Source organism: Mustelus asterias, chromosome 12 (genome assembly GCF_964213995.1).
Source record: "Mustelus asterias chromosome 12, sMusAst1.hap1.1, whole genome shotgun sequence".
In the NCBI taxonomy this organism is placed as follows: Eukaryota; Metazoa; Chordata; class Chondrichthyes; order Carcharhiniformes; family Triakidae; genus Mustelus; species Mustelus asterias.
Window position 1 is genome coordinate 17,568,109 of NC_135812.1, and position 27,387 is coordinate 17,595,495.

Here is a 27,387-nt window from a genome sequence, read left to right on the forward strand (position 1 = left end):
TCTTTAAGACAAAGATAGCTTCTTGATCAATAAGGGGATCAAGGGTTACGGGGGCAAAGCAGGAGGATGGGGATGAGAATCATATCAGCCTTGATTGAATCTGCTCCGCCACTCGATGAGCCGAATGGCCTAATGCTGCTCCTTTACCTTATGGCCTTTTTGAAAAACCTCAAATGCTTATTCCTCTGGACTGTTAAAATGGCAGGTATTGTAGATACATCCTTGGCGGCACAGTGGTTAGTACTGCTGCCTCACAGCGCCAGGGACCTGGGTTTGATTCCTGGCTTGGGTCACTGTCTGTGTGGAGTTTGTACGTTCTCCGTATGTCTGCGTGGGTTTCCTCCGGATGCTCTGGTTTCCTCCCACAGTCGAAAGATGTGCAGGTTAGGTGCATTGGCCGTGCTAAATTCTCCCTCAGTGTACCCGAACAGGCACCGGAGTGTGGCGACTAGGTTATTTTCACAGTAACTTCATTGCAGTGTTAATGTAAGCCTACTTGTGACTAATAAACAAAAATGTAGTTCTGGAGAAAATAAGTGACGTTCAACCAAAGTGTCACTTTTTTGGGATATGGTTACAAAGAATAGTAACCCTGAATTTTTAGTTGTGTTGGAAGAAGTTTATTTGATCCATATTGTGAACATCCTTTGAATTTTAGTTATTTTGAAAAAGCTGTAAAACCTGTTACATAATTTGTGGCTGGAGATTTTGACAATGGAGCACTGTATAAGTCTCACACATTTCAAGTCTGCATATTTTCCACAAATTTTCTCACCTTGCATCCTAAAAGAGGCCATTTGTCTCATGGCAGCAGTTTTTTTTAGCTGGAGCTATCTACTCTAAATCTATTGGATTTTGCTATAATAGCAACAATAGTTTGTCCTTACAATAATAACAGTAACTTGTTTCTATATATTTAACATAAAATGTCTCAATGTGCTTCATTTAGGCATTGTAAAACTAAAGTTGGCACTGAGCCCCATAAGAGGATATTTGGGAAAATGGCCAAAAGCTTGGTCAAAGAAGTAGGTGTTAAAGAGTATCTGAAAGGAGGAAGGCTAGATTGAAAGTTAAGGAGGGAATTCCAGAGCTAGGCAACTGAAGGCATGGCCAGCAATTGTGGAGCATTAAAATTGTGGATGTTCAAGAGGTTGGAATTAGAGGAGCACAGAAGTTGTAGGGCTGAAGAATCTTCGAGATAGGGAGGGCCAAGCCATGGCTATAGCTTTGAAACAAGGATGTGAATTTTAAAATCAAAGCATTGCTTGACTGGGAGATTGTGGATCAATGAGCACAGAGGTGATGGGTGATTGGGATTTTTTGAGATAGGACATGGACAGAAGAGTTTTGGATAAGCTCATGTTTATGGAGGATAGAATGTGGAGCCTGGCCAAGGGTGCGTCAGAATATTGAGCCCACAAAGGTCTGGAAGAAGGTTTCAACAGCAGGTAGCTGAAGCAGGAGTCTGATCAGGTGATGTTACAGAGGCGAAAGTAGGAGCAGATGTATGGTTGAAAGTTCATTCCAGATTCAAATATGACACCAAATTATGAACATTCTTTTTGAGCCTCAGATAGTTCTTCGGGAAAATAATGGAATTTTGTGGTGGGACTGAAAACTTTGGCTTCAGTCTTTCCAGTATTGGAAGAAATTTCTACTCATCCTGTACTGGATGTCAAATGTGCAGACTCTCAATTTAGAGACAGTGGGGGGTGCCAAGGATAGGTTGGGGAACAGTGGAGGTAACAGTGCAGGAGTGAGAAGAGGTGATGGTCATTTTCTGGCTATGATTACTCTAATCAAGGTTTGAAAGGTGGGAGAATGAGGAGAGGTGATTGAAAGCTGAAAAATGTTTTGAAAATGTTTAGGGAGACAGCTCTGGTGAGTGAAACTGTAGTAGCTGTGTGCTCTGTCGTTATTGGTTGTGCCAAGGGAGGTGAAAGGAGTTGGAGCCCTGGAATGTGTGATGGGAGAGATAAGATTGTATGTAGGTGGTGTGAGGCCATGGAGCAATTTGGAATCACTGGTATTTTATATTTGTGCACTGGTTTCTTGTCCCCCCAGTGCACAATCAATGTGAATTTTGGTGATCGACATGCAGAACTTATTGTGAGACAGAGTACAGGTAGTAGAGTTTTGAATAATGGAGTATTAGAAGTTGGAGAAATCAAATCTTGAGAACTGCAACAATTTATATATTCTTTCCCCCTCACGCATACAATGTAAAAATATAAATTTATTCTCTTGTGATAACCTTGGAGATCATCTTGTAATATTTTCTAATGAGGAGAGCTGCATTTTCAAGCCTTTTTTTGTTAACTGGCTTTTAATTTTTTACTAATTCTTGTGCTTGTATTTCCATGCCGAAAGGATTAATCTTATGGGCATACAGAAATGCATGCAGTACTTAACTATGGTCCCAACCAGTCATGTACAAATTACTTCCTTTCATATTCAGTGCCTCTCTATACAAACTTAGAATTCCATCTCCATTTTAATTACTTGTCCAACTGCACTTGATTTTTAAATATATATATATATATATATATATATAATGGATTGAGTATGAACACCAAAAAGACAAACAATGGTATTTAGAAGGAATACATTAGAAGAAACTAGAGTGAAGATTGAAGTGGATGGGGTCACATTGGAATAACTAGATAAGTTTGTATATTCAGGACAAATAATGGCAGACATGACACACAAGTTAGAAGGAGGATCGAGATAGCCAGAAGTAATTTTGTGATGCTGAAGGATGTGTTGACAAAACTCAAGCTTGTAACGAGGAAAAACTCATTAGGTGCTATATTCTATCCACTTTCCTGGATGAAATGTGCTTGAAATAGCAAGAGCAAAAAGGACTTTTAAAAAGTGATGATTAAAAAGAGCCAGTATTTTGGCCATTTAGTCAGAACTGAAAAGCTGCAGAGATCTCTTCTAGAGGGCAAAATGGAGGATAGCAGAACGTGGGGTCGACTTGGGCATAGTTAAATGAGAAACCTCATAGAGCAGTTGCAGATGAACTGCAGTGGATGTGTGAGAATGGCACAAGACAGATGAGTGTGATATACCACGACAGCCAATCTCCTAACAGGAGTAAGTTACTAGTAGCAGCATGTAACTGGAAACGTGTCTCAGTTCCTTGATTTTGCTTAGAATATTACTATTTAGGGTCTACTTGCAATTAATTCTAAGTCACTTTTTCCCATTTTAAAATACACATTAACTACTAGTAACTTAAATAACAGACTGGAATAATAGCAAACTGTATTTGCTTTCGCTATGTTTATTCCCAAAATCTACTCTTTCACATCTGTCACCTTTAACATCTGTCAGCCCAGTTATCTATGTCCTCCAGCATTCTTCCATGCAGTTTGCCTGTCATCTTAATTTGGTATATTAGCAAACTTTGATCTCATTCCTCTTGTGTATGTGACCAAATCATTTATAGAAGAATGGAAAACAAAGATGGGTATTTGATACTGGCTTGGTGCAACCATTTCCCTGTATTGATATTCCTCACCGTCGGGAGAAAAATTGGAAAAAAAGTCCATATATGAAAATGTGCATTTATATTTGTGTTAAAGGAAGCAACTTTATACATGACAACATGCAGAACATGACTGTGATATGTTCAAAAGATCACTAAATAATTGTGATGAAAAAGGTTATTCAATCCATCTTCTTTCATCTGTCCAGAGAATCTAATATTGCTGTTTCATTGTAGCATCCAGTTCTTCCTTAAATATTTCTATGATATAATAGTCCTTCACTTGTCTTACCTGGAAAGTTATTCCACATAATTACATATTGTGTGAAAATTACTGTCCTTCTATTAATCTTAATTTACCCTTTACTGGTTTAAACGTCTATCCCATAATTTTTCTTCTGTGGTTTAAATTGAATTCTTGGTTAATAATTTTATTTATGTTGTCGTCTTTCTATATTAGAAATCCTAAATTCCTGTTTATTTTTCTTCCGAAACCAGACCCATGATGCTGGAAATCAGCCTCATAGCACTTTTCTGCACTGCGTCCAGCGTTGAAATTTCTCATTGCTTGACGGCCAGAAATGACTGCAATATTCAAGCTGCAGTTTGTATAGAGGTTGATAAATATTTCTTAGAACTTGTGCTCTAATGTTTAGGCTCCATGTTTCAACTTCTGAGTTTCGCTGGGTGCTGATTTGCATTGGTTGGGCATGTGGAGGAGTATAGACTCTAAGATTATAGGTCTCTATTTGCTTAATTTTAAGCTATTTAAACATAATTCATGTCATAGAATCATAGAATCCTACAGTGCAGAAGGAGGCCATTCGACCCATGGAGTCTGCACCGACCACAATCTCATCCAGGTTATCCCCATAACCCCATGCATTTACCCTAGCTAGTCATTTATGCAAATTAGAAGCAGCAATGATTCCTGAACTCCGATCTGTCCCCTCTCCCCTACTCTAATGCATTTTCTTGTTTGTCACCATTCAGTCAGGTTTTTTAAATCCAGTCCTATAGGTTTGAGCTTAATTAATAAACTGCTGTGCAAAACTTTATCCAAAGCTTTTGGAAGTCAAGGTACACAATATCCTATGGCTTACCACAATCCACTTGGATTACCGTTTTTGGGGTTACCATTTTTGTTAAATCATAAAGGTTGGCCAGGCAATTTTTTCTTCTTCAGAATCTATGATGACGGCTGTAAGCTAGGTGATATGTGTACGGAATAAAGACGAAAAAGGTGATCCCTGTTTATTCCTGATATTGCTTCTATTATTTTGCATGGGATAGAGTAAGGCTAAAGGGCCACTTGTGTCTTTGTTACCCTTTTTGAATATGCATACCAATAACCATGATTATAATAATTATCAGTGCCTCACAGACTGTCTCCCTAATCGTTTTCGGCATGATAGAATAAATCTGAGTACTTGTTTGTTTTCAACCTCCTTTAACTGTCTAGGACTTCCATCTCGCAATGAAGGCATTGGTTTTGCTTGGGAAATTTTGTTTAGAGTGGGTATGTTGCTCATATGTCCCCTTGTGAATACTTGAAGTATTCATTCAAAATATTTACTATTTTATGCTCCTCCTTAATTTGACACTCATTTGTGTGTCTTCTGCTTTTCACCCCCTTTCAGCCGCTCTTATTGTGGTACTGACAGACTTTTTGACCATTATTATTGCCAACAGCTGCTGTGTCTTTTTGCAGCTCTCTGCCCTCTGATCTCTACTTAAAATGTATTTTTGCATTTTCTTCTTCTCATTCCAGTGAGCCCCTTTTTCTCCCTGCAACACTTGTACAGCCCGTTTTTCTTCTTTATCTCACTTTTAATGTGCAAGTTGCTTCGTGTCACAAACCCAGCTGATAACTGCAAGAGTGCCCCAACTTGGAAATATTGATTTGTGGTGGTGCAGAGTTTTGTCTACAGGAACGGTGTAAGGGGCCACGTGTGATGCCCAGTGAGAACAGCAACCAGCCTACCTGCAGTAAAACACACATTTAAAGACATTTCATTACAATAAACAAAAGACACATATATCAACAGGACTATGAGAATCTGAAAGATTTACGTACAGGACTACTAAACGCACCCACACTTAAGTAGGAAATACCCTTCTGATCCAAAGTACATTTACAAGATCTGAACTCTCTCAGGACTCTGCCTAAACAACATCCAATCCAATAGATCTATAAGTAAAGGCCAGCTGTATACAGTTGTAATTATTTTAGGGAACATTTCCTCTTTTGTTCAGTGAAGGTATGGGTTTTAACTGCCTCCACAAAAGAGCCTCTGCGCACTTGCTTCTGACCTGCTAACCAGCGCCAGTTTATAGGCTGCGAGCTGGACTCTGCACCTCAGGCTGCAAGATGCTGCCTCCACAAAACGTTTGCCAATTATATCATGGATCCGTAGTGGTCAACACTGGAATGCCTTTGTTCTTTGAATGTGGGATTGGGCAGTGCGCAATTGCCTTGTTGGTTGTGACCTGCAGCAGTCCTTTGTTGGGCCCACAAACCATTTGGTTGGCCCTCGTATGGGATAAATATTCCTTATTTGCATCTTTATCTTGTACGGTACCAGGTGGTTATTTTCAGGTATTCCTGACTCGTTACCATTCTTCAAGGTTGCTCTGGCTTCTTGTATATTTTCCAGGTCATTAACAACCATTCAGCATTGCGCTCTCAGCTTCATTGGTGAAATGGGTTAAGAACCTTCGTGCACCCTACCTACCAACTCTTGCCTCTAAACCTCTTGGGTTTTCCCAACTTGTATTCAGTTTATTGAAGTCTACTATTTAAATAGCTTTCTATTTTCAAATACTTGTATATCTTTTTATGGAGCAAGCTATCTTCCTCCTTGCGTTGACTAAAGAAGTCTATAGTGTACCCCTATTTTGCCTTAGATTTCTATTAGGATTAAAGATATCTTTTGCAGGGTTGACTTTTTTGTTTACCCCGCAAGTGTCCCTAACAGAGCACTGCACTACCTCTTTTCTGTCTACTGTCATTTCTAAAGGCATTTTGCTCCTGAAATTTGTGTTCATTTTCATCCCTTGGATTAGCCATATTTCTGCTTTTCCCTCTATACAGTGCTTCCTAAATGTTTTCCCAGTGTGACCCCTTTTTACCCACTAAATTTACACTCTGGGGTCCCACCCACATCTGAGGTTAAGAGTTGATAGGGTGGGAGGCAGTTGGCACACCAAAATAAAGCAACCTCCACTCCTCAACTATTAAAGTGAACACTAACTTTAAACATATGACAATTGTGTTTTTAAATTTATTTGTGAAAATGTTATTACTGGGCCTAATGAGACATATGGGAATGCTTCTTGCGACACAGTCCCTCAAAATCCGGCATGGTGCATATCTAATCTCCAATGTAACATCTAGGCTTGAACAATGTAGACATCTGATACAGACCAGTATGCTTAAAAAACAATTGGGTGTACTCAAGGCTGACAGTGAGGCTGCCTATGCAAAGCCTGTTCACTCCCCTCCTAGCGAGTTGCAAACCAAAAAAAAAATCAGGTGGGCTCATGGCAGACGCAAAGCTGCCAGTGCAAAGCTTGTTAACTGCCCCCTCAGCGAATTGGAAAAGAAAATTCAGGTGTCGTATCGTGGGGCCTTGGAGTCAGTCTCAGGACTTTCCTGACAGAGCCTCTGCTCCACAATCACAATGATCATGGTGGTTAGCATTGCTGTCTCACAGCGCCAGGGACCTGGGTTCAATTCCCGGCTTGGGTCACTCTGTGCAGAGCCTGCACATTCTCCTTGTGTCTGCATGGATTTCTGCCGGGTGCTCTGGCTTCCTCCCACAGTCCGAAAGATGTGCTGGTTAGGTGCATTGGCCATGCTAAAATTCTCCCTCGGTGTACTTGAACAGGCAGTAGAATGTGGTGACTAGGGGGTTTTCACAGTAACTTCATTGCGGTGTTAATGTAAGCCTACTTGTGACAAATAAATAATGGCTTTAGAACTTGCAATCCTAAAATCTTGGCTCTGGTTTAGGAACCCCAGCTCAACAGGATACACACACACACACACACTGGTTGATTGTAGCCGTTATATTTATGATTTCAAACAGTGATGATAATGCTAGAAGGAACTTGATAAATTAAAGCAAACTGCGCAACAATCCATTGTAATCGGCAGTCACCATTCGCCAGAAGCAATTTAACGTTTTTCTAAAACTTGGCGCTAGTTTTGTTTTCTGTCTTAAAAATTAGCATGCTCCATTCCAAAAACTAGGAGATGAATACATAAAATTATACATGTGCAATGCGCCCTAAACATATTACAAGATATTGCTTCCTTCAGTACTTGTTTAAAACCTGTTATTTAGGTAACATTTTCCTGTTTAAACCAAAGGTCAAACATCAACCCTGTTTCTCTTTCCAAAGATGTTTCCCAACTTGTATTTTCTGTTCTTTTTTTCAGATTTCTAGCTTCCATAGTATTTATCTTTGTATTGCATTGAAATTCTTTGTTTTCTAGTTTGTGAGATGTGAATGTTTATCAACTATGGTGCAGGCAAAGCCCAAAGCTATCATGTGAGATTTCATCCTGGGACCATCCAATCAATTTGCAGTTATGTAATATTTCCAAAAAATAAATAAGGCAATGATGTATTTCTTTGTGGACAGCTGACTATAGAAGTGAAATAATGAAAGAGAAATTGGTTGTATTTTAGGCTTAAAAATCTATGCTGTTACAACTGTAGTAACCTCTGGTGTGTTCTGAGGGAGTAAATTTTGAGGTGTTTGAAGTAACAGAAGCAAGTTTGCCATTTTAGGGTAAATTATGATATTTGACCTACACTAGTAGCGATGATATTCACCTGTGGAATGTTCTCTTTAAAGTTGTTCAATTGCTGCAGGAAGTGTTGAGTTCTGTTGTTTCTGGATTGCAGCCAATAAAATCATGTAGTTTTTTTGTCCATTCGCCAACAGCATAATGCTATTGAGGAATTAAAGTTCTGAAAGATTGAATATTTAGTCTGGTATTTTAGCTATCTAGTTTTAGCTAGCTTTTCCTATTTTAGTTTACTGGTATCCTCAAATTTTGAACCACTGCTAATTTCTCCCTCAGCATACCTGAACAGGCGCCGGAATGTGGCGACTAGGGGATTTTCACTGTAACTTCATTGCAGCATTAATGTAAACCTACTTGTGACACTAATAAATAAACGTTAATCATGCCACAGCTAAAGTATTGTGCGCAGTTCTGTAATCCACATTATAGGAGTAATGTGATAGCATTGGAAAGGATGCAGAGGAGATTTGCTAGAATCTTACCTGGGCTGGAGAGTTTTAGTTACGATGAGAGATTGGATAGACTGGGGTTGTTTTCCTTGGAACAGAGGAGACTGAAAGGGGACTTGATTGAGATGTATAAAACTGAGGGGCATAGATAAACAGGAACTCGGCACAACATCGTGGGCCGAAGGGCCTGTTCTGTGCTGTACTGTTCTATGTTCTAGGAAGAATTTTTTTCCCCTTGCTGGAAAAATTAGTGACTAGGGTGCATGGATTTAAAATAAGGGGCAGGAGGTTCAGAGATGATGTGAGGAAAAGTGTTTTCACCCAAAGGGTGAGTATGGAACTCACTGCCTGAAAGGACAGTGGAGGCAGAGATTCTCATAACATTTAAGAAATATTTAGATATAGTTATAATTAAAAATTGGCCAAACTGGATGCTAGATTTCCAGCCTTTTAATCTTTCTGGACAGATACAGAAAGGCATGTCTTCTGATTCCTTCGGCTCCCAGAGAAAAATCTATCCCCAAACAGCAGAACCTCCGAGGAAGAGACCCACTTTCTGGCAGATCCCAGTCTCCAAATCCAGTGAAAGATAGAGACACAGAACTATTTCTCTCTAAAAATACCAAACAGCAACTGAGCATATTTCTCTGTGTAAACCTTGTTCTGCCCTGTTACATTTTTCCTGTCTATCAACCTAAGCAAGACCTACTCTGAAAGACCTCGGGGGCGGGGGGGGGGGGGGAAGCACAAATAACAACTGCATTAGTCCAGATTAAAACAAACACTTTAGCAATTAAGATCAATTATGCTTCTGCAGTATCAACTGGGGCTGCCGTTTGTAGACAAAGCAGCACCGATAAGTAGAACTGACACAAAAAAATCCTGCACGAGAAACATGGCACACATACATTTCTTAAAGGCACAGTCTCATCACATTGAATGTGTTAGCAGGAGTGAACATCTCAGTCCTTCTGGAGTTGAGATCCTGTCTTCATCTTGATGTACTTCATTGTGTCGGGTGGCTTACCAGAACATATTGAGTAGCTCAAAACTGGTGATCGACCAAGCTCGATGAACCATTACCAACAAAATTGTATGCAGTCGCACTCTAATCACATGGCCCAGCAAATCCCTCCCTCTAGTATTATCATAAAGCCAGGTGATCAATGAGGACTGTAGGAGAGCTTGCCTGGAGCAACACCAGAATGAAGTGCCAACCTTATTAAAGCTACAATGCAGGGCTACATGTATGCTGAGACATGGAAGCAGAATGCAATGGATAGAGCTAAGCGATTCCACACTCAATGGATCAAATCAAAACTCAGGTCATGAATACTCTTGGACAATTAAACAGTTAACTTGAGGTGTGGCTCCACCAATGCCCATACTCCGTGATAAGGGTGTCCAGCATGCCAGTGCAGAAATATGGCTGCTACATTCGCAACTATCTTCAGTCAGAATTGCCAATGGATGATTATCTTGGTCTCCCTTTGAGGTCTCTAACATCACAGATACCAATCTTCAGCCAACTCAGTTCACTCCACGTGGCACCAAATACAGAAAAGGCTCTGGGGTCCTGACAACCTTCTGGCTGCAGGACTGAAGATCTGTGCTCCAGAACTTGCTGCACATCCAGCTTAGCTGTTCCAATATACCTACAACATTGAGGATTACCGGAATATTGTTCATCTCTGGCCTGTTGTCTTTATATGCTCTGTTTGTGAACAGAACTCCCACTCACCTGATGAAGGAGCAGTGCCTGAAAGCTTGTGGCTTGTGCTACCATTTAAACCTGTTGGACTTTAACCTGGTGTTGTGAGACTTCTTACTGTTGACAAAAAGCGGGACAAATGCAATCCAGCCAATTACCACTGCATCTGTCTGCCGTCAATCATCAGCAAAGTGATAGATGGTGTTTTGTCAGTGTTACCAGGTGGCTCTTACTCAGCAATAACCTCACTTCTGCTTAGTTTGGGGTTCTACCAGAAACACTCATCTCTAGGACCTCATTACAGTCTTGGTCCAAACATGGACAATATAACCAAGTTCCAGAGGTGAGCTAAGAATGACTTCCCTTGACATTAAGACAACAGTTGACCTGGTGTGGCATCAAGGAGTCCCAGGAAAATTGAGGGGAATAGTGGGAAAACTCTCTACTGGTTGAGTCATGCCGAGCATAAAGGAAAGTGTTGTGGTTGTTGGAGATCAATCATAGTCCCAGGATACCACAGGAGGACTTTCTCAGGCTAGTGTCCTAGACCTAGCCATCTTCAGCTGTTTCATAAATGGCTGTTCCTCCAACATTAGGTCAGAAGTAGGGATGTTTACTGGTGATTGAACATTATTCACAAACATTCATTACTCCTCAGATACCGAAGTAGTCCGTGCCTGCATCAAGATTGAATTTATAAGTGACAAGTAATAATCGTGCCAGACAATACCATCTTCAACATGAGAGAATCTAATCATCTCTCCATGATGTTCAACAGCATTGCAGTCATTGAAATTCCACTGTCAACATCCTGGGGGTTACCATTGATCAGAAACTTAATGGACCAGCCACAGATATACTGTGGCTTCAAGAGCAGGTCAGATAGAGACTGTGAATTGTGTAGTGAGTAACTCACCTCTTGACTCCCCAAAACCTACCTGCCATCTGCAAGGCAGAAGTCAAGAGTGTGGTGGAATAATCTCAACATGCCTGGATGTCTGCCACGTCAACTCCACTCGAGAAGCATGACACCGCTGTCGCACAGTAGCAGCAGTATGTGCTGTATATACAAAATGCACTATCAACTTGCTGAAGCCTCCTAGAAGGATATGGGTAGAAGAAGGATAAGAATACCACCATTTGCATGCATCCTTCCAAGCTAAACACTATTCCTTCACAGTCACTGGGTCAAAATCTGGAACTCCCTTCTTAATAGCACTGTTGGTGTACCTGCATCAGATGTGCTGAAGCAGTTCAATAAGGCGGCTGACCCCTGTCTTCTCGAGAGCAATTAAGGATGCGGAACAAATGCTGGCTTACCAGCAATGCTCATCGTAAATGTCAGCATATAAGTTGACCTCTGAGGCCCCTCAAAATCTTCCAAAAACAGGACAACTAAACACAAAGTGTAAAATGTAAACCGTAGGTCTGCGTGGTTGCCATTTTTAAATATGGAAAAAAAACATAACCACACAGTTCATATTAATGTAGCAAGCTTTATTGAATAAACTAATTGTACAAAGATCTTTAACCACAATGAAAGCATTTTAAAACCCATCAAATTAATTGTCTTTGGCAAATAGTTCATTGAATTCATTGAGTCACTTTGGCTACGGCATCATTACAAAGATCCCACTCTGGATCAGATGTGCTTTCAGTATCATCTCGACAACCATTCATCATTCCAATACATGCTTGGCATGATCAGGCCAATGGCTGGTCGCTGTTCTTGTGCATTTAGGACATAGGAACATATAACTTTGGAATATGAGTAGACCATTCAGCCCTTCAAGCCTACTGTGCCATTCAATAAGATCATGGCCGATCTGGTTATGGTCTCAACTACACTTTGCCACCTGTCTCCCATAAGCCTTGACTCCCTGGTCTATTGGAAATCTAACTCTGCCTTGAATAAATTCAATGCTTTCTGGTAAAGAAAATTCCACGTACTAATGCCCCTTTGAGAGAGAGAGAACTTTCTTAATTTCTGTTTTAAACGGTAGAATTCTTATTTTCAAACTTTGTCCCTAGTTCTCGTTTCTTCCACAAGCGGAAACATCTTCCTGGTATCTACTCAAGATCAGCTCTGTTTTCTAAACTCAAGGCCCAGCGTTTTCAATCTTTCTTCACAAGACAAGCGCATAGTCCCAGGAATGAGCTGAGTAAACCTTCTTGAACTGCTTCAAACACAATTATTTTTTCAAATGAAGAGACCAAAACTACATGGTATTTTAGATGTGGTCTCTCACCAAGGCCCTGTACAACTACAGTAATACATCCCTACTTTTATGTTCATTTCCCTCTACATGAAATGCCAACATTTCTTTTGCCTTCCAAATCACAGAACTTGGTACAGAGGGAGTTGGGTGTCCTGGTCCATGAATCACAAAGTTAGTATGCAGATACAGCAAGTGATTAGAAAGACAAATTAAATGTTGCCATTCATTGCAAGAGAAATTGAATATAAAAGTAGGGATGCTTTATTGTAGCTGTACAAGGCTTTGTTGAGACCACACACATCAGGAGTAGGAATTTCCTCCCTAATGGCATTGTGGGTCAACCCGCAGCACCGTGGACTGCAGCAATTCAAGAAGGCAGCTCACCACCACCTTCTCAAGGGCAACTAGGGATGGACAATAAATGCTGGCCAGCCAGCGCCATTCATTGCCCACGAATGAATAAACAAAAGTTTGGTCTATTTATTTGAAAAAAGACAACTACTTTAGACACAGTTCAGAGATGGTTTACTCGTATATATTATGACTATAAATGCCACAAATATTTTTGAACATAAATGATTCTCAACATCATTCTATAAATGTTTCTAAACTTGATAATAGGATTTCTCATTGCCAATTTGGGTTTACTGAATTGCTTGACTCAGCCACTTCAGTTGACTGGTTCTTGGACTGGTAATGAGAAACTGATGGCATTTATTTTACCTCCTCTATCTGCTCTGATCTGTAAGTTATACCTGGAGTGGAGGTTCAGGAAGAATCCGGGTGGGAATAATGCATTTCTGGTTCTCAATCTTTGTTGTTTGAACATGGTGTGATAGTCAGTATTTGGCAAAATCTAAAATATGAACCAACAAGCTTACTGTTTTAAGAACTTCACAACACAGCTGTTTTGTATTAAAATTTTATCTTTTTGATCTGAAATTGTTTTAAAGATCACATTACTTGTCCTGTAATTCAAAAAATATCAAAACTATTTCAGTATGCTGCACCTGAAAAGCTGTTTTTCATTGAGGTTCTGTAAACTTTAAAAAAAAAGTAAAAGATAACTAGATAATGGCATGGTGATTTCCAAGACATTTTTTTCTAAATGTTCACATCCTCGTAACATGTGAAAAAGCAACAGAAAAATCAAAAAGATTCAAAAATCAGTGTTTAGTGTCTTAAAATTATGTTGGTGTGAGTTGCATCATAATTCACTGATGATTTCATCATGTAGGGAATTTGCCATGTTGTGTGCCTGACTCTACAGGAACCGGATTTAATGTTTTAACGTGAAACAACCACAAACTGCATTATGTAGATGATTTAAGTTATGCTACCAAAACAAGGTGATGTTCCAGTTAAAATAGGTATATTTGATTTGTGTGGATCCAATATATCATTAACTAATAGATACAAATAACAGTAATTAAAATATTGGCACTAAAGAGTGGCAAACGCATCAGACCAGATGCTTTCTATCTCGGAGTTTTAAAAGAAGTAGGTGAGAACATTGGAAAATGATACTTGGGGTATGTGCAATATTCTTTTGATTTGAGAGTTTTTTTCTTTAAATTCAAAAATTCTGTATGCCACTCCACTATTTATGGAAGATGAGAGAGAAACCAGGGAATGACAGACCTGGTTAGCCCAACATCCGTTACTGGAAAACTACTCGAATCTATATAATTAAGGATAAGATGACAACACCTTGAAAATTTTTAACCGATCAGTGCTGTCATCATGGGTTTGTAAAGGGCAATATGCCCGATGAACCTGATTCAATATTTTGAGGTAATTATAATAATGGACCTAATAGATGTTATTTATTTGAACTCCCAGAAGATGTATAACAAAGTCTTTCAAAAGAGACTGTTAAATTTGAAGCTGTTGGAACTGGAAACAAATTATTGCCCTGATTAGGAAATTGGATAAGTGACAGGATGCACAGAATAGGATTAATGCACATGTACTCTACAAAATGTGACTAGTGTGTGTCTCAGGATCTGTATTGGGATCTAAGTATTCCCTATTTGTTAATGGCTTTTGAATGTAAACCACATATCCAAGTTTGCCAATGGCTCAAAGATGGGTGGTGAATAGTGTAGATGGAAATGTAGGATTACAAAGAGATAGTGATAGGTTAACTGGGCAAACTGTGGCAAATGGATATCCGTGTAGACAAATGTGAGGTCATCTGCTTTGGAGCTGAAAACAATAGAAAAGGCTACTTCTAAATAGTGAAAAGTTAGAAATAGTGAAAGTTCAAAGAGATGGTCCAGGTATGCAGAGCAATAAAATTTCATGAACAGGTACAAAAAATAACCAAGCAGGCCAATAGAATGCTCGTCTTTTTAGAATTCAAGGAGGTTGAAGGCATGCTGCAGTTATACGAATCCCTTTGCAGACTACACTTGACGTATGGAGAGTTTGGCGCACTGCACCGTAGGTATGCAAGAAATAGAAGCAGGAGTAGGCCAGCAGGCCCTTCAAGCCTGCCCTGCCATTCAATTTGTTCATGGCTGATCTACGAAGAACACATTGGCCTTGGAGGGAATGCAGAGTAAGTTTACAGAATGCAACCTGGACTCCAAGGAAGAGAGGTTACACAAACTTTGGTTGTATTCATTAGAATTTAGGTGATTAAAGGGTGATCTTTTCAAGATATTAAGGGGAACTAATGAGGTAGAAAGAGAGAGAAACTATTTCTGCAAGTTGAGGAGTTTAGGCTTAGGGAGCATAATCTTAAAAATTAAAGCCAAGCTTTTCAGGAGTGAAATTGGGAATCACTTATACACAAGGGTGGTAGTTATGTGGCACTCTTTCACAAATGGGAATTTATGCTTTATCAGGTTTTAATTTAAAAAGTGGGGTGAATAGATTTTTGTTAACCAAAAGTATTAAGGGCTATGAGGCAAAGGAGAGTATATGGAGTTAGGTGACTAAGCGTGCTCTCATTGAATGGCAGAATGGGTTTGGAGGGCTAACAGGCCCACTCCTGTTCCTGTGTTCCTAGACAAAAGACAGGTTGTGTTTTCATATGATCTGTTTTATTTGAAATGAAGGAAGCTATATCAAAACAGGCCACTCTGTTAAATAGACATTAAATGAATATATCCATTGGATTGTAATTGTATGGGAATTTTCACTTAAAAAAAAAGAATATTTTCCATATGTATATGTGCTATGGCTCAATTGGTAGCACTCTTGTCTCTGAGTCACACATTTGTGGGTTCAACTTCCACTCGCACAAAAATTGAGATTGACATTCCAGTGTGGTACTTGTTGCAGCATTGCATTGTTGGAAGTACGTTCTTTTAGATGAGACCTTAAACTGTGCGCCATCTCAAGTGGATATAAAAGATCCTGTGGCACTATTGTTATAATCCAGGTCAAAAACTCCAAGGTATTTTATGAAGTCAGCCTAGACCATACGTTTTGCACGTTGAATTTGGCTAGGGTAAGCATATCTGTCTCACTTCATATATGATTCAAATGATTCACTAGGGAGTTTTTAATCAAAGTTTATTTAGGAATACAGCTAACATAGAAAATTAGCAATAACTTTTACCAATTACAAACAAGAGAAAAGGCAACCATGATATTGTATAAAACTTAACAACTAAATGCATTGTTCCAACATAACAAACCTCCTTAATAAACATGCACCTGTCATAGGTTTAGCCCAGAAAATAAGAATGCTCATTTGATACTGGATCCTTTGGTTATAACTGATCCTTTGGTTGTAGAATTGAAACTCTGACTTTCCAACCATGTAACTTTCAGCAGACCTAAAGGCAGAGATAATACCACTGGTGGCCTCTAGCTTTTAGCCAGCAAACCACTGCAAGAGACAGAGGCAATCCTTGCCTCTAGTTATTAGCTAGCAAACCCTGACACCATTTTCACTCCAGGGAGAGAGGCACAGAAATACTGCTTTTTGTTCTGGAGTCCAAACACCTAACTAAAACAGCAGCCCAAACTGAAATTGAAAGAAGTCTTGGGAAAGAGAAAAGGTGTCCCACCTGACCTGTCGGTCATTCTTCCCACAACAATTCAAAAAGTCGTAAACTCCACTAAAGTGCATTAGGCCTAGATTAAAAATAAACAAAACCCCATTTAAATCTTGTAAGCAGCAATAAAAGGACATTTAATCAGGCGGCCGTTGCTACAATAAAAACAAAAGGCCTACTTAGGCCTGCAGAGAATATGATTTTAAAAAATACATTTCTTAAAGGCACAGTACACTATTTTGCAGAAGACCAGGACCATTGCCCTGGTGTCCTGGCTAATAATTATCCCTCGGTCAACATCACAAAAAATCAGATATTCTCCTCATTAACACATGGTAATTTGTGGGACTTTGCTGTGTGTAATGCTGTGTTTCCTGCATTGCAAGTGTGGCTATACTGCAGAAGTACTTCATTGGCTGCAAAGCACTTTGGGATGTCAGATGGTCATGGAAAGTACTATTCGAATGCAAATCTTTCTTTATATCCACTGGTATCTCTGAAGCAAAATAGAGAAAAAAGTCCTTGGACAATCTTGAATCATGTTTGTATTTCATCAACATAAAGCAGAAACTGATGCACTTTCTTCAATCTGTGCAACTTTTAACTCGAGTTTAAAAGATTTAGCTTTAGCAGAATGTTTTTTTTATTGTAGTTTGAATGCTACAAGACATGGTTGAAATGTTATCTGAACCACTCAAATAATTTTGAAATGCAACATATTGTCTGTCACTGTTGAACTGCTTCGTATACAATTAGTTAAAACATTTCAGGTCTACATGTATATCCCAGAAATACATTAAGTGTGTGTGGTATAGCGCAAGTGCACCATATAAGGTTTCAGTTCTCTCATTTCAAAATAACTGAAATTGCTAATTATTGGAGGTGTAGAAAAGCATCTGCAACATGGGCAGCTGCTTAAAATTTATTTTCCAGTGGTATTGAACCAAGCTGAGGGCAGCACTGGGCATGGGAGTGGGGTCAGAAATAAATTGCAGATGGGCCAGGAAGCAACAGATTTCAATAAATAGCATATGTTCAAATTGTTAGCTGCATTTCTGTGAGCTATATCCAAATTTCTAAGAGTAAAATTCTATATCATTTATAACATCCTCATGGAAGGTATTGATCTAGATTTGGTGGTAGATATTGGCTCTAAGATGCAACTTTATATTTTACTTTTGAGTTTAACTCAGAAGGTTTGGGGGTGGTCGGTGCTCCCAGGCTCAAAACTAAAGTGTGTCTAGATGAGGTGTAATACTTTATTATGGGCATCTAATCTGATTTTTAATTATTCAAACAATGCATTTAGTTTGATTAGCCTCCCTTCATAGTTCACTGGTTTAAAATTTAGAATCATTGCTACCTTCTGAATATTTTTCTAAATATGCTTAGTGACTAGTGCATTAGTGCTTCACAATGTTGATATCAGTTTCTTATACATTTAAGCTGCATTTTGGGCAACTCGGCTCTGGTTTGGCAGAAGTCACAGGATTGAATAGATTTAAGAGTGATTTGCCTTTGCATCCATTTCCCTCAGTTACTGAGTTTTTTTTTACTGAGGACAACTTTGCCATATATTTCAAGATGGAAAAAACATTATTCTCTTGGGTTGGGAATATGTTGTGAAGACTGAACATATGTTCATCTTGTTTAATTGTTCATCTTCCCTTTCAGGAATGACTTTGGTTAAAGCTACATGAGTGTAACACGAGCAAGGATAGTTTTACAAACCCTTATGGTACCCTGTGCAAGATTCAATTTGCTTCTGAGGGACACACAGTGATCCTATTCAATGTGTGAAATCCTAATGTAAAATTGAATAGCAGGTTTTTGCATCGATTATTTTCACACATTTTAAATAGTATTTGGAGGCGAATGGGCTATTTTTGCATAATTCTCAGCTTTAACCATCAGATATTAAGATGCATCTTATTACTGAGCGAGCACAAGCAATCTATTTTAGAAATAATTGGGTCTCCTATGGAATGTTTACAACGAGTCAGAGAAATCTATCCCTTATCTGTCTTTGCCGGCTTTCCACACTGTTCAATTTATGTTGCTTCTCCCATTTCCTGTTCAACTTCAATCTTATTCATTGCATGTCATTAGATAAGCTCTTTACTGCACACTTCAACTTGAAATTTTTTGTGCTGTAACTTGCTAGAAGTGGAAGCTGATGGCTTGCTGAGGGCAGCTTTTTGTCAACTCATTTTTTACAGAATGTGGGTGTCACTGGCTGGGCCAGCATTTACTGCCCATCCCTAGTTGCCCTTGAGAAGGTGGTGGTGCGCTGCCTTCTTTAACTGCTGCAGCCCCTGGGGTGTAGGTATACCACTGTTGTTAGGGAGGGAATTACAGGATTTTGACCCAGCGACAGTGAAGGAATGGCGATATATTTCCATGTCGAGATGGTGAGTGATTTGGAGAGGAACCTCCAGTTGGTGGTGATCCTATTTATCTGCTGCTTTTGTCCTTCTGGATGGTAATGGTCAGAAGGTGCTGCTGAAGAAACCTTTGTGCGTTCCTGTAATTCATCTTCTAGGTGCTACACATGGCTGTCACTGTTCATTGGTGGTGGAGGGATTGAATATTTGTGGAAGGGGTAACAATCAAACTGGTTTGTCCTGGCTGGTATTGAGCTTCTTGAGTGTTATTGGAGGGGCACTCATTCAAGCAAGCGGAGGATATTCCATTACATTCCTGACTTGTGCCTTGAAGATGGTGGACGGGCTTCTGGGGGATGGGTTGTCAGAAGGTGAGTTACTAAGTGCAGGATTCCAAGCTTTGACCTGCTCTGGTAGCCCCAGTATTTATATGGCTACTCCAGTTTCTGTTCAATGGTGATGCCCAGGATGTTGATAATAGGGGATTCAGCATGGTAATGCTATTCACTGTCAAAGGGTGATAGTTAAATCCTCTCTAGTTGGAGATGGTCATTGCCTGGCATTTGTACGGTGCAAATGTTACTTGCTACTTGTCAGCCCAGGCCTGGATATTGTCCAGATCTTGCTGTATTTGGACATGAATTGCTTCAGTATCTGACGAGTTGCAATTGGTGCTGAACATTGTACAATCAGCAGCGAACATCCCCGCTTCTGACCTTATGATGGAAGGAAGGTCATGATGAAGCAGCTGGCAATGGTTGCGCCAAGGACAGTATCCTGAGGAACTTCTCCAGTAATGTCCCAGAGCTGAAATGATTGACCTCCAACCACCACAACCATCTTGTTTCGTGCCAGATGTGACTCCAACCAGCAGAGAGTTTTTTCCCTGATTCCCATTGACTCCAGCTTTGCTAGGGATCCTTGATGCTATACTCGGTCAAATGCTGTCTTGATGTCAAGGGCAGTCGCCCTCATCTCACCTCTGGCATTCAGCTCTTTGTTCATGTTTGAACAAAGGTTGTAATGAGGTCCGGAGCTGAATCCTCTGGCGGAATCCAAACTGAACATCCGTGTGTAGGTTATTGCTGACTAAGTGCTGCTTGATAGCGCTGTTGATGACTCCTTTCATTACTTTACTGATGATTGATGGGCAGTAATTGACTGAGTTGAATTTGTCCTAAAATTGCCCAGAACATACCTGGGCAATTTTCCACATTGTAGGTAACTGCCAATGTTGTACCTGTACTGGAATAGCTTGGCTAGAGTGCAGCAAATTTTGGAGCACAGGTCTTCAGTACTATTTCGGGAATATTGTCAGGGCCCATATTCATTGTCTTCAGCCGTTTCTTGGTGTTACACGGGCTAAATTGAATTGGCTGAAGACTGGTGTCTGTGATGCTGCGGAAGAGGCCAAGGTAGATCATCCATTTGGCACTTCTGGCTGAAGATTGTTGTGAATGCTTCAGCCTTGTTTTGTATTAATGTGCTGGATGGGAACATTTGTGGAGCCGCCTCCTCCTCTAGTGAGTTGTTTCATTGTCCACTATTCACAGCTGGTTGTGCAGGACTGCAGAGCTTAGATCTGATCCATTGGTTGTGGAATCGCGTAGCTCTGTCCATTACTTGCATGCCACACAGCATAAGGAGCAGGTAGTCCTGTGTTTTAGCCTCACTAGGTTAAAACCTTATTTTTAGGTATGTCTGGTGTAGCTCCTGGCATGCTCTCCCGCACTTTTCTTTGAACCAGAGTTGATCCCCTGGCTTGGTGGTAATAGAATGGGGGATATGCTGTGCAATGAGGTTACACATTGTGGCTCAGTACAATTCTATTGCTGCTGATGCCCACAGCGCGTCATGGATGCCCATGCTAGATCTGTTCGAAGTCTATCCCATATAGCACGGTGATAGTGCCACACAACATGATGGAGGGTATCCTCAATTTGAAGACAAGACTTTGTCTCCACAAGGATTATGCAGTGGTCACTACTACCAATACTATCGTGGACATTTGCATCTGTGACAGACAGGTTGGTGAGGATGAGGTCAAGTATGTTTTTCCCTCTTGTTTCCCTCACGATTTGCTGCAGTCCCAGTCTAAGCTATGTCCTTTAGTCCAAGGTGGTACTACCAAGCCACTCTGGGTGATGGACATTGAAGTCCTCCACCCAGAGTACATTCTGCGCCCTTTCCACTTGCCGTGCTTCCTTCAGGTGACATTCAACATGGAGTACTGATTCATCAGCTAAGGGTGTACGGTACGTGGTAATCAGCAGGAGGTTTCCTTGCCCATGTTTAACCTGGTGCCATGAGATTTCATGAGGTCCAGAATTGATGTTAAGGCCTCCCAGGGCAACTCGCTCCTGACTGTATACCACTGTGCCACCACCTCTGCTGGGTCTGTCCTACCGGTGGGGCAGGACATACCTAGGAATGATGGTGCTGGGACATTAGCTGTATGGTGTGATTCTGAGAGTATGACTGACAGGCTGTTGCTTGACTAGTCTGTGAGATTCCAAATTTTGGCACCGGCCCCAGATATTAGCAAGGAGGAATTTGCAGGGTCGAAAGGGCTGGGAATTGCATTGTCGTTTCCAATGCCCAGGCTGATGCCGGGTCCATTTGATTTCATTCCGGTCATCTTGGACCTTGGTGAATGACAGGACCAACAATATATCTTAACCAATGAGGCTGAATTGAAAAAGAAACAGCAAAGGTGAATAAGGGTCAAATCAAATGCAGCAAGAGAAATAAAAAGGACAGTTTAGTTCTGAGAGAAAGGTATGGAAAAAAAATGTTTTAAAAAATTGACATTTTAAAAATTTCCAGCTTAAGAATTGACTACATGCAAGAATGAGATTGAACAATTTCATTTTATTTCTGGTCCAGAGAGGTTCATTGGCATTGCATTGTATAAACAATGATCATGTTATCAAGGTACATGAGGTGTTAAGTTCCAACTCCTGTCATAACTTTCTGCAGCGAGTTTAATGAGTACTTAATGTGCAAATCCAGCATGTTCTCAATAATGATGGGGAAACTACGGGTGGGGTGATATTTGCGCAAAGCAAACGACAGAACAGCATAAATTGATGGGAAAATTCTGGTGATTCAGGATTTACAGTGTATCTCTTAATCTCCCGAATTTACTGGCAGATTTGCGCACAAATAATGGCATGCGTCATTAACATGCCGTTATTTTTCCAGCAAGATTCAGCCTGTTTTGCTTGTCTGGTTCATGTTTCTCCCCTTGCCCAAACCTGTTCGGTTTTGTGTTACTTTTTAAAATCTCTTTAATTTCTATTTCATTTGCTGGTTCTTCCCTCTTTCTGCTCCTCAGTTTTTTATTTCTCCCTCAATTCTGCTCTATACTTCTGTATGTTGTTTTCTTTCGAGATGGGTAAAATGATTCAGCCAGAAGTGGTTTAACCTGGCAGGGTATGTGGTGGTGCTGGATTGTTGGTGGAAGTGGGATTGGGTGTTTGTGTGGAGAGATTTATTACATTGATGCAAGTGATGCTTTTCACAACAGACCCAAACTGAAATAATTATGTTTTGGACACACTTAAGTGAATAAAGTGGTAAATTTTTTGTTTCCAAAACAATTCTGGAATTTAATTTTACCAGAAAAAGAACTTTTTTAAACTTTTCATAACATTTAAACAGCAAATTATTTAGTTTGGTATTTACATTTTGTCTAGGAACTGAAAATTATTCTGGTTAATATTTGAAAAAATTGAAAACTGAGCTGGAACCCACACAGTCATCTTACGTTCTGTTTATTTTCAGATGTGGGTGGGAAATGTTTAACTTGGATCAGCCTAGTTTAGCACAAAACAAAATGACGACATATTTATCTGCATGCAAGAAAATCTAGGCAAGTGGGTATATGTTCCAAGAACAGGTTAGTCAAGTTTTATAATGTTGCAGCCATTAAACCCCAAAGCATTATAATGTACGTTATGTTTCTGCCCATTGTGTGTTTACTGAAATTCATTTTTTTGAACAGTGCATGCTGATCTCTGAGGGAATTAGCTAGGAACACATCGGTGTGATGGAGCTGAGCACAGCAGGGGCCATGGTCATTAGCTTGTTGCATTTAGTGATCCTGTAATTTCAGCTCTGGTTATACTGTCATATGTTATAATCCAGGTTCAATTTTGTTGAAGTGAACTTGGATTTCTAACTTGTGTTGTAACTGGAGGATAGCAGCACCTTGCTCTTGCACTGTTTTGGTGATGTTACATTAGATGTACCAAACAGGTAAAGGTTTTAGACTGTAAAATCTAATAGGAGAAAGCCAGATGAGAGGTAAAAGTGGAAAGTGGCTATTTGATCTTTGAGGTCAGTGTTGGCTTTTTGCTGGACTAATTCTGTGATTGTCCTCAGCTTCAAGGTCTCTGCTTCAACCTCACTTTGTGGTAAACTTTCCATATTCCAGCATTCCTTTTTGTGCACAACTCCTTAACCTTGGCCTAATTGATATTTTGCACGATAATCTATATTGATATTTATCACTACTACCTGACTCTTGTACTATATGCCTCTAAATATAAAACACAAAAATTTTGTTCGTCTTTTTATAGCAAGCTTGTCCAACCTTTTTGCTCAGGGGGCCACATTTGCATATATTTCTCAATCAGACCAATAAGCAAATCTTTGCGTGATGAGGTTAGGCACAACAATAAACTTAATTTCAGAAAAAAGTTGAAGTTTTAAGGAAAGAAACAATAGCTGAACAAAAGTATAGCAATGCCATATCAATAAAAGAGCAAGTAATAAAAATTCACAGGGGGAGTGTGTATATGGATAAGTGAGTGAGAATACTGAGATTGGGTGCAAGACAGACTTGCACTCATCTCTATACACACACACACTCAATATCTTGCATTGCCCTCCACACACTCACTCGACGCTCACCTCCACACACTCACTCGACATACACCTCCCCAAATCAGAGGCGATCTCACCCTTGCAGAGCCAGATGTGACCTCACCCTCCCCTTGAGGAAAAAGACTGGGGCTGGCAGAAGTCTGGGTGGTACTCAGGTCTAAACACCCCCTCCCTCCCATCTTGTATGTGTCCACCACGCAAACGCCCCCCCCCCCCCCCCCCCCCAACGCCTTCAGCACAAGCAGGCAACTGCACCCTCTCCAGCTCCGAACACACACTGTGCGCACACATGCCTGCTCGTAAAAGTAAATTGGAGGTCGCCCGAGGTTGTGGCTGCTTTCCCAGGGCTGAGGAGCCGACTGCCTGCCCTGGTTCCCAGACCTCTGACCCACCCACTCCCATTGAACTTGCCTTTCCACATGGTCTCCAGCCAGAAACAAAGGTATTCAAAACTTACTCCGCAACTGATGACTTTCAACTCATACAATCACCCTCCATTGGTTGCTGATAGGTAACCACTACTCAGCCCATCAGCTGGTGATGTATGGAGAAACCAGCTTGTGATTGGATGAGCAGGCACTGAGCACTTTTTTGAAATTCTTTCTGGGAAGGTTTGAGGTTGGACTGTTACCTACACTTGAAGGACGTGGTGGCTCATTAGAAAATACCTTGAAGGCCATAACTAGCCTGTGTCTTGGGCAAGCATGTTTTATACTTTATCATAACACACGTTCAGGAAATTGGGTAAATAAGCCCTTGGTTGTTTCTTATCCGCACCCTTCATCTTTCCATTGAGTTTATACTTTTATTCCTTGCGTAGTCAAAAATGTATTACTTCACACTTACCAGAATTACTTTGTTTCTACCACCTGGATGCTCATTCTGCTAATCTGTGTCTTCCTGAAGTCTTTTGCAATCTTTGCTGTTTGTAAGCCCCGTACTTTTGTCAACATCAGACTTGATAATTGTTCCCTCTATGCTGTCCACACTAACTTAAATGTACCTAGGTGACCCCTGAGCCCACCGTTTTGAGTCCTTCTCCAATTCAAGGTGCACCTATTTATTTTAGCATTGGTTCCCAACCATCAACTACAGTGGTTAGCACTGCTGCTTCACAGCGCCAGGGACCCGGGTTCGATTCCCAGCTTGGGTCACTGTCTGTGTGGAGTTTGCACATTCTCCCCGTGTCTGCATGGGTTTCCTCCAGGTGCTCTGGTTTCCTCCCACGTTCTGAAAGATCTGCTGGTTAGGTGCATTGACCTGAAAAGGCGCCGGACTGTGGCGACCAGGGGAATTTTACAAACCAGGAGAATTTTACAGTAACTTCATTTGTGTTAATGCAAGCCTTACTTATGACTAATAAATAAACTTTAACCTTGTAGCCACACTACCCCCTTTCCACTTGTACCATGTGCTATGAAGATTCTAACAAAACTCTTGCGAGGCATCTTATTGCCACCTGAAAATCCATATACAATATGTTCATTTTTTTGTATCTAATCAGTTAGTTTTTTAAAAATGCTAAATTTGTCAAATGTAACCTGCCTTTAACTTTGTGTTGAAAGTTGGTCATTGACACGTGCAATTCTAAATACTTATTAACTTTATCTCAAATTGTCAATTCAGTGAGATTGACCATTAACCTAACTGGTCAATGGTTACCTGCTTTCTCACCTTCTTGAACAAAGCTGTTACGTTGGACACTGTCCAGTCCAGATGAGCATTCTGTGTAATTATAGATTTAACCTGTCATTGAAACCTCTGCTCTTCTGATTTTCAGCAGCCTAGGATTTATTGCATCAGGACCTGGTGACAGATTTGGCTTGAATTCTGCTACTTTGTTTCTCCTGAACCAATTGCTTTTCCACTGTTATTTAACCAATTAAAAAAAAAATCTTCATCTAATTCACCTTAATTCATGACCCAAATGGATGATGTTGATATGAAACCATTTTGAGTAGGGTTACCACTTGTTGCAAAGTTTAATGGAACAGAATGGGATTGTAGATTGAGTTGTTTCTGATTTCTTTTTTAAATACTGCAAATCTTACCAACTAATGAAAATGTGATAGAGGCAAAGTTCAATTGAAGTTAATAACCAAAGTTTAAAAGCAAGTCTTTGGTGTTAGGTTTTCATTAAAAAAAAAAAAATCCAGATCAATGACAACACTCCTTTTTGATTCATCTCTCCTATTCATCAGGGCATTTAACTATTAATGCACTTATCTTAACAGTGTCACGTAACTCCTCTAAACTAATTCTCAGCAGCATGCATCAAATAAATGCATCAAATAACTTTGAACATAGTTGTAAGTTTAATTTTTTAGAGATGCGATGCCCTCAATATTGCAATGGCAGCATGTATCTTTTTTATTATGGCTTGAAGAGGTGGCACGTCTATAATGTTCCCTATTCATGTCTGACCTCATTTTGATTGAATCTGGGCCAGATGAAAGTTAACTGGGACAAGTGAGTCCCTATTACCAGTCCCAAGGACAAGTTGGATATATTTTTCCAAAAGATATGCAGTCCGTAAAAGTACTGTGTTTTCTTTACTAAGAAATATTCAACAAATGAAAATGAGATGATTTTATATATGAAAATATTTAGGCTGTGGAGTATTTTCTACTTCAACAGAGGCTACAGAAGGATATAGATAGGCTGGAAATTTGGGCAAAGAAATGGCAGATGGAGTTCAATCCTGATAAATGCGAAGTAGGGAGGAGCTACACGATAAATGGAAGAACCATAAAGGGTGTAGAGACGCAGAGGGACCTGGGTGTGCAAGTCCACAGATCTTTGAAGGTGACGTCACAGGTGGAGAAGGTGGTGAAGAAGGCATATGGCATGCTTGCCTTTATAGGACGGGGCATAGAGTATAAAAGTTGGGGTCTGATGTTGCAGATGTATAGAACGTTGGTTCGGCTGCATTTGGAATACTGCGTCCAGTTCTGGTCGCCACACTACCAGAAGGACGTGGAGGCTTTGGAGAGAGTACAGAGGAGGTTTACCAGGATGTTGCCTGGTATGGAGGGGCTTGGTTATGAGGAGAGATTGGGGAAACTGGGGTTGTTCTCCTTGGAAAGACAGAGGATGAGGGGAGACTTAATAGAGGTGTATAAAATTATGAAAGGCATAGATAGGGTGAACGGTGGGAAGCTTTTCCCCGGGTCGGTGGTGACGTTCACGAGGGGTCATAGGGTTCAAGGTGAAGGGGGGAGGTTTAACACAGATATCAGAAGGACATATTTTACACAGAGGGTCGTGGGGGCTTGGAATATGTTGTCGGGCAAGGTGGTGGAGGCGGACACACTGGGAACGTTTAAGACCTATCTAGACAGGTATGGGAATGGAGGGATACAAAAGAGTGGTCTAGTTTGGACCAGGGAGCGGCGCGGGCTAATTGTTC

General features: G+C 40.3%; 1 protein-coding gene across 4 annotated transcripts in view; it reads left to right on the forward strand.

The window, feature by feature from the left end:
• Nucleotides 1-27,387, forward strand: part of taok1a (TAO kinase 1a) — a 156,687-nt gene that overhangs the window by 16,846 nt on the left and 112,454 nt on the right. Inside the window, exon 1 of one of the 4 annotated variants that reach the window (XM_078224844.1) lies at nucleotides 19,017-19,115. The exons of the other annotated variants lie outside the window; for them this stretch is intronic. The gene's annotated coding sequence lies outside the window, so the exon portion shown is untranslated. Of the gene's footprint in view, nucleotides 1-19,016; nucleotides 19,116-27,387 lie in introns of those variants that run through there. 4 annotated transcript variants of the gene reach the window in all.